Source organism: Elaeis guineensis, chromosome 3, assembly GCF_000442705.2.
Source record: "Elaeis guineensis isolate ETL-2024a chromosome 3, EG11, whole genome shotgun sequence".
Lineage (NCBI taxonomy): Eukaryota > Viridiplantae > Streptophyta > Magnoliopsida > Arecales > Arecaceae > Elaeis > Elaeis guineensis.
In genome coordinates, this window is record NC_025995.2 from 120232926 (window position 1) to 120241691 (window position 8766).

An 8766-nucleotide genomic window follows, 5' to 3' on the forward strand; every position below is an offset into this window, starting at 1 on the left:
TGGTACTTATACCTTATTTCTCTTGTAATGCTTGTATTTGAGGTCGGGTGCGATGAATAGCCAAGTGATGGTCCTCTGAGTGAGTGGAGAAAGCTATATCTTATCAATTAGAGCCATCCATCAATACATAAATATATGATTCATGCATGGCATGGACCCAACCTATTTAGGATCCAAGGTGTGAAGCCCATTGTAACTTCCATCACCCCATTGCCTTCATTCGGATTACCAAGCACACCACCGAGCTTGGCGGTCGTAGACTTGATCTCAATCATATTCTTGGTGGTGGTGGGGATGTTGTAGATGGCGGCAGCCCCATTAGAGAGATGCCAAAAGTTCCAAATGAGGAGCTCAAAGTTGTTATTCCCGATGAGGGTGTCAATGAGGATGCGAGCGGGCTCGTCATTGTTCTCGAGGGCCTACTCACTCATGAGGTCCTTAAGGGGGGGTTGATGACATCGATGGCGATGTCGATGTTGTCGTAGCTAACAAGATTGACGATGGAGGGAATGGTGTCGAGAGCGATGAGATCTGGATACTTTTTAGGGTTGTCGGTAAGGATCGCTCGATCTGTTCATAAAGCTCAACCTCAAAGTTAGTAAACTTTTCGATTGGTCAAGATGCTTTATGTAGGCTTCAAGTATGCTGAGGAGACGACACTTAGGGTGCGGAGGTCGAGGACCCCCCATGCTGCTGTTATGGGACTTCTTTGCCACCTCCAAGTGCAAGGGATCGATCTCTTCATTGCCGTTGGTGGCCTTCTCTAGCATCAGTCTTGATCAGTAGTACTTCTACCTGAGGAATGAATATCTGCCCTCGACAGTGGCGGCTACAACCCTGGCACTGTAAAGTAAAACCCACCATCATGTCGTCATCCTCAACCTTACCTCCAATGAATGGATTGCTGATCATACCTGAGGATGATGGTTGTCACTCCAAGATATGGTGATGTTGGTTTAGCACATGCTTAGTAAAATTGAGCATTGACTTGTTGGAAATTTAGATGTAGATATGGCTGAGTGAGGTTGAGATGCTTTTAGGAGTATGCTTAGATATGAGTCAGACTTTCGCCCCCCACTCATTGGTTATTGTTTGATGTGTCTCCTTCTTGAGTGGCCAGAGTTCGGATTCTATTCTCCTCACTTCTGATACATGAAGTGGGCTTCGGCTTAACTCGCATTTGGTACGAGGATCGGGCTTCGACTCGACTCGTATCTAATATAAGTGGCTTCAGTTTGACTCATATCTGGTATGAAGAGAAGGCTTCGGCTTGAGTCATATTTGGTATGAGGAGCGAGCTTTGGCTCAACTCATATCCGACACCAAGAACGGGCTTTGACTCGTATCTAATATGAGGAGCGGGTTTCGGCTCAACTTGTATTTGGCGCCAAGAGTGGGCTTCAACTTGTATCTAATATGAGCGGACTTTCGCTTGACTCGTATCTAGCACCAAGAGTGAAATTCAACTCATATCTAATATGAGGAGCGGACTTTCGCTCGACTCATGTCTAGTATGAGGAGCAGGCTTAGGCTGAACTCATATCTAATATGACGAGCGGACTTTAGCTTAAGTTATCTCCTCCATCTGCTGAAGGTTGGCTTTTGCTTAGCTTATACTCAAACAAAAAGTGCTTCATCTTCTGCTTAACTAGCATCTTGCACAAGGAGCTTTAGGATCCCACTTTGGATTATCCCCTCAAATAGGCTAAGGCTAGCTTGTGCTCTTGTCGTGCTCGGATGAGGAGAGGTCCATCACATTCTCCTCATACTCGAATGATGAGAGATCCATCACACTCTCCTCGTGCTCGAACGAGGAGAGGTCCATTGCATTCTCCTCGTGCTCGAACGAGGAGAGGTCCATTACATTCTCCTCGTGCTCGAATGAGGAGACGTACATTGCACTCTCCTTGTACTTGTGCTCTCTTTGTGCTCGAATGAAGAGAGATTCATCTACGCCACTGTGCTTTATGCTCAGACAAAAAGAGGTCTGTCGCACTCCATCACGCTCTTCTCATGCTTGGATGAGGAGAGGTCCATCACACTCTCCTCATGCTCGGACAAGGAGAGATCCGTTGTGCTCTTCTCATGCTCAGCAAAGAGAGGTCTATCGCATTCCATCGTGCTCTCCTAGTGCTTGAACGAAGAGAAATCTGTCATACTCTCCTCATACTCGAATGAGAGATCTGTCATATGCTCTCCTCATGCTCGAATGAGAGATCTGTCATATTCTCCTCATACTCGAATGAGGAATAATTTGCATCTTGCATGCATGATGCTCATATCTTGGATGGTGCAGAAGGATGACTTTCATAGGATTTGCATCATGATCTCTCAAGACACATCCTAGTCCACCAAGACACATGTCTCATGCAGAAAAGTGGCAACACTTGAGGACGGCCGTGGAAGAGGGGTTAACCACTAACGTGCTTATATACCGACAATGAGATCATTATCAAAGATGCTCGGATCTAGCAAAGGAAGAAGATGGATACGTTCTTGTATTTTCACAGACAGCGCCAATCTATTGCTACCAAAATACGATCCAACTAAGATAGCTTGGAGGATGCTGATCAATCCATTCGACTCATGATGGTAAAAGATAGAGTACTAATCTTTCTTGAAAGGCTGTGAATTCAAGCCGTGAATCTGCATACATAACAAAAAAGAGAAAAGCTCGTCGGATTGACTTCAACCAGACTCTTTGATGTCTAAGTTAGATCGGACTTTAGAAGAATAGTAATAAAGTGCATAATAAAGAGTTATAGTGTAAAATATTATCATGTTCTGGTCGGCCTAGTTTTGGTCAACTTTTACCTCGATCTTTTTATTTTGGCTTTCTTGAATTGGTCTTAAGATCGATCTTTAGGAGCTCAACCTTCAAGAGTTCAGCCCTTTAGAGTTCGGCCTTTGGGAACTTGACCTTCAGAAGCTCGACCCTCAGAAGTTCAGCTCTTTGGAGCTCAACCTTTGGGAGCTTAGCATTTGAGAGCTTAGCCTTCGAACTCCTCCCCTCAGCATTAGTCTTATCTTTTATTTCGGCCCTGGCTTTCACCTAAATCTTGACCTTCACCTTAGCTTTTACTACTCATAAGCCTATGGATCTACAAAAAAGAGAAGCAGAATGATGAGTGAAGGCTTGAGAGCCTCTCACGATAGGATCTTTAAACTATAGGATTTTCTCCCCTTCGAAGCTTCTTACCAGAGAGTCTCCTTGGTCATATTTATAGAGCATGGATCTATCATAATTTGGAGGCTAAAATTAAGGAATTGTTATAACGTCTTTTCTTATTTAGATTCAAATCTGTTGTAATCTCCTTTCCTATTTGGATCCCACAAAAAAATTTTAATTTTTGAATTCAATTTTTTTCCTACCACATGTCCATTCACGATGGATATGCTGATTTCATGCCATATCATTAACCAAGTTAAAATACCACTCTAACTGCCAAAGAAAAAGAACTCCAGTGGGATGGCACCAGCATGTAAATCATCATCATCCTCTCGATCGACAATCATCTTAGATTTATCATTGTCACTTTTATATCATGGACAAGAGGCCCTTCTCACAATAGGTTAGCCTTTCAAACAAAATGCTTTTAGATAATCTAGCCAACATAAATGACCTTACAAAAAGATATTCAGTAGATATAATAATTTTTTTCAATGTTATTTTCTACAATAATTTTTTTATTAACTAAATATAATAAAAATTATTTTTTTATATAATTATTTTTTAGATAAATAATTTTAAAAATGATAAAATTAATTCGTAATTTGACATATCCCAATCAAACGGACTTTATACTGAATCTAATGAGACGTTGGAAATTTCCTTAAGACCGTTACCAGGGAAAGTAGAAAGGGGAATAAAAAAAAGATAACTTGGACCTTTTTTTTTTTTTGATGGAAATGTTGGGAGGTTGAGAGTAACCACCCAAAGTTTATTGATAAAAGCAGCTCAGTACAGAGGTTTTCAGATTTTGGTGAGGTTCACAGCTGACGATGCCTGTTCGTCCCCACAATCGACTGCCTCACGGAGACCATAACCCATTGTTAAATCTAAAGTTGTAAGTACAGTAAGTTGGAGAAGAGAGAGATTGGAATATATGGTGGGTTTGTGAGGCTGTTACTGTAAAGGTTCGTCATTGAAGCTTCATGTTGTTTTGTTAATTGCTGAGCGTCTGGGTAAGTTTTGAATGTTTAGTTTCAGTTCTCCATTATGAGCTTCAGTCCAGCTTTCCAATAGGTTGATTGCTTTCTTCAGAATTTGCCAAGGCGAATTTGCTTCCCATCTAAAAATTCTGACGTTTCTTTCCTTCCATATCAACCATATCAACGTGGTAAATAAGCAGTCCAATTCATTCGGTCTTGTGGTGTTCTTTCTTGATCTCCATGAATTCCACATGTGAAGCACGGTGTCTGGTAGTGTATGAATAGATAACTGCCTTTGTATTTGAGACCATATTATTTTCGTGTAAGCACATGTAAAGAAGATATGGTCTGCTGTCTCATCCGCTTCTCCACACATCACACATGCCGTTGATTGAACCCAGTTCTTCTTTCTCATGTTTACTTTTGTTAGTAATTTAGTATTCTGTCGTGAACAGCTAACCAGTTGAAGACTTTGGTTTTTTCTGGGAGAGGTAGGAGCCAGTTAAGCTTTGCAAAATGTGAGAGTAGGCCTCCATGACTGAAAAATCTGTAGCCATCTCTAACCGTAAAGCCTTTGGTTTTGAGTTCCAGTTCCATGTTATGTGATCATGCTGTTCCTTGAGCTGTATATGTTGGGTGGATGTCTGGCCAGGACACCACCTCCCAAGATCCTTTCAGTACCACGCGATGCAGCAGGAAGAAAGAAGAAACAAAATAAAAGGAAAAAACAATCAAAATACGTGGATCAGCTACAAAAAAGCTCGCCTCCACGGGGCATGCAAACTTCACTATGAAAAGAAAATTTTACAAGAGTAGACCTCACCCTCAACTCTTGTACACCCAATTCTCTCTCACCTGAAGTTCCCCTCACAAAAGCTCTCTCTCTCTTGGAGACCCCCCTGAACCCCTGAAGAGCCTGGCGACCGTTGTCCAGGAGCCTCCTGCTCCTTCTCTCACAGCGCCTCACGCCCCTCTCTCTCCTCTGGTTCGTACGGCGGCGAGAAAACCCGAATCCACACCCTCTCTGTTACCTCACAGGGCCTTTTAAAGGCTTAAACCTAGTTTAAAACTTAGTTAGAGAGGGATTAGGAGTCCTAAACAAAGCCAAAAAACCTCCTGGACCGTCGGATCAAGATCGGGAGCCCTCTGGGCCCTTAGATCGCGCTCCGGTCCACGGAATAGTGCCGTGGACCGCGAGAACGCGTGGGAAACGCCCACGCGGTCCACAGGCCCCGCCGTGGACCACCCGATCCACGGTGGACCGGGGCAAAGGGTCGCGGGCCTGGGTCGCGCGTCCCGCGCGGGCCTGGGCCTGGGTCGCGCGTCCCGCGCGGGCCCGGGTCGCGCGTCCCGCACGCCGCCGCCTGCGGCCGCGCCGCTGCCGCCCGCCGCCGGCGGTCCTCCGCCGCCGGCGGTCCTCCGCCGCCTCGATTCTCGTGCCGACTTCAAAAGCTCGTATCTCCTCCATCCGAGCTCCGATTCAGGTGATCTTGGTCTCGTTGGACTCCGTTTTTCGCCGCGAACCTCGCTGTGGGCTCAATGTGGGCTGAATTTCGAGGCGTCAAATCCTAACAGTATATTTTGTAGAATCTGATATAATTGGTTTGCCTCTTCAATCCCTCTTTGATTTAGAATTTGATTTTGTCCTTGTTGGTGATGCATCCTTTGGAGGAAACCTTCCACCGTGGTCTTTTTTTTCGGTGACTGAGTATAACATTGGGAACCAATTTTTCAGTGGGCTGTTTCCAAACCATGTGTCACCCCAAAAACTTATTTGTTTCCCATTACCCAGTTCAACCCTTATGCTCTGAAAAAACCAGTCTTTTGTCCCTTCGACGCTTCTCCATGTGGCTGATAGGCGTCTGTGATTTGTTGAGGATGTGATGCTTCGGGCTTGCTTTTTATAGTAGATCTCATTAATGAGTTTCCTCCGGAATGCTCTGTAAAGTATCTCCACCAGCGTTTCATCAGTAGACACTCGTTGAATAACCGTAAATTGATTATTCCCAATTCTCCATATTGTTTAGGCCTGCAGACCATTGCCCAGTTGGCAACACAGTGCCCCCCGTTGCAGTTTCTTTCCCCACACCATAAGAAATCTCTTCTTTTTCTCTCAATTCTTTGTATTACTTCAGCTGGTATTAAAATGGTTGACATCCAGTATGACGGAATGGCTCCAAGGACAGCATTTGTCAGGATAATTCTTCTTGCCATTGATAGTAATTTGCCTTTCCAACCTGCTAGTTTTTTATCAATTTTTTCCTCCAAAAAGTTCCAGTCGGATTTGCTAAGTTTTTTGTAATGAAGTGGAAAGCCTAAGAATTTTATTGGAAGCTTTGTCAATCGGCATCCCATCAGATTTGCATACCACGTTGCTTGCTTTTCCTCTAGACCCATCGTTACTAAGGAGCTTTTGTCAAATTTTATCTTCATACCTGTTAATATTTCAAAGCTGTATAAGATGAACTTGAGGTTGGCGGCGTGGAGTTTTGATGCATTGCAGAAGAGCAGGGTGTCGTCCGCGTATTGTAGTGAATGAATTTGTGTCATAGATTCCTCCGTTCCAATTCCCCGAATTAGATCATTTGAGGACGCTCTATCCATCATGCGTGCTAGGATGTTGGCAACAAGCATGAACAGAAAAGGGGATAGAGGGTCTCTTTGCTTTAGGCCCTTGTGTAAATGTAACCACTTGGTCACTTCTCCATTAATCAGGATGGCTGTTCTATCCGATTGAAGAATTTCTCTAATCCAGGATATCCATCTCTGACCAAATCCACGGACGGGTAATAGTTTTAGCAAGAAGTTCCAATCTATGCTGTCAAAAGCTTTTTCATAATCAAGCTTGTGTATCAGACCTTTGAAATTCTTTTTGTTGCATTGGTTCAATATTTCTGTTGCCATTAGATAACTGTCTCCAATATTCCTTCCCTTGATGAAAGCTGATTGCGGCTGTGAGATGAGAGCAACCATATGTTTTGCAAGTCTGAAGCTCAGAGCTTTTGTCAAGATTTTAATTACTCCGTTAATGAGGCTAATCGGCCTATAATCCCTGACCCTATAATTGTCTTGTTTCTTTGGGATGAGGGCTATGTAGGAATAGTTGAGCCTTGAAATGTTTGTAGATCCGTTGTAAACAGCAGTGAAGAAGCCACAGAGGTCTGATTTAATTATTTCCCAAAAGTCTTGGTAAAAGTTGCTCGAGAAGCCGTCCGGGCCCGGTGCCTTGTCTTTTGCTAATCCAAAAACTGCTTGTTTAATCTCATCCTCTGTAAATGGTTCTTCAAGGTTTTGAAGGTTTGGTCATTGTTGTTGGAGGAGAGAATCCCAATCTGCCTCCATCTGAGGGCGCACACTCGGTCCAAAAAGATTCTTGTAGAAGTTTAAAAAGGTTTTCTGACTCTGTTTGGGATCAGTGGTCTCAACTCCATTATGAACCATGCTTTCAATGCTGTTTTTTCGCCTTCTGGCACTAGCTGTCACATGAAAAAATTTTGTGTTTCTATCCCCATGACGTAGCCAATTCACTCGTGATCTTTGCTTCCAAAGCAGCTCTTCATGTTTGAGAAGAATTTCGAAGTCTTTCCTTAGTTGCTCTCTCAGTTGTTGTCTGTCTTCATCTAAGCTATTATGTTCCTCTTCCTGATCTAGCATAGATAGTTGTCTTTTTATCTCTTCCTTTCTTCTGATTATATTGCCGTTGTGTTGGGTGTTCCATTTCTTCATTTTTGATCGAAGGAAACTTAGCTTTCTGACAAGGTTTGTTGCTGCATCATCTGAACATGGTGCCTCCTTCCACCATCATTGAATCCTGGTATAATTGTCCAGAAGCTTTCGAACCTGAAGGGCGATCGTCCCTGCCGTCTTGTGCTTTCTTTTAACAGCAAAGGGCAATGGTCCGATGCGATCTTTGCTAGAGGTATTATCATGGTTAATGGATGGTGGAATGACCAATCAGTTGATACCAGACAGCAATCTAGATGTGCTAATATCGGAATGCCGCAATGATTGGACCATGTGTATTTTCTTTGTGACAGCTTGATTTCCTGGAGTTGTAGTTGATCTATGAAAACGTTGAATTGGTGAGAAACTGTTACCTCACCAGATGGTCCTTTCTTCTCGTGGGAGAATTTTGTTAGATTGAAATCACCTATGAGTATCCTTTGCCCATCCTAGATCTGGCGAATGGTCCTCAGTTCATTTAGAAATTCTGCGCTTAAGCTTCTATTTATGGGACCGCAAACATTTGTTACCAATGTATCTGCTGAAGATTTTGCTGTCACTGAGGAGAAGATAATGCTCAGGGAGAAGAGTCCGTGGTGTAAGAGAGTTCCTTTCAGTACCAGAGAGTCCCATGATGTGAGTATTCTACCCGAAGAGCCGTTCGCATCCATCGTGTGCCAACAATCGAATTTTGATCCACAGGATGACCTAAGAATACTTGCATTGATCGACTGAAGTTTTGTCTCCTGTGGACATACAATCGTGCGGGTCGAGTGGGAGATGGTGTCACGTGTTGCTCGTCTTTTCTGTCGTTGTCCTAATCCTCTAACATTCCAGAATAAAATTTCTATGTTACTCTGTGCCATTGCAAAGTTCAGATCTAATTAAAAC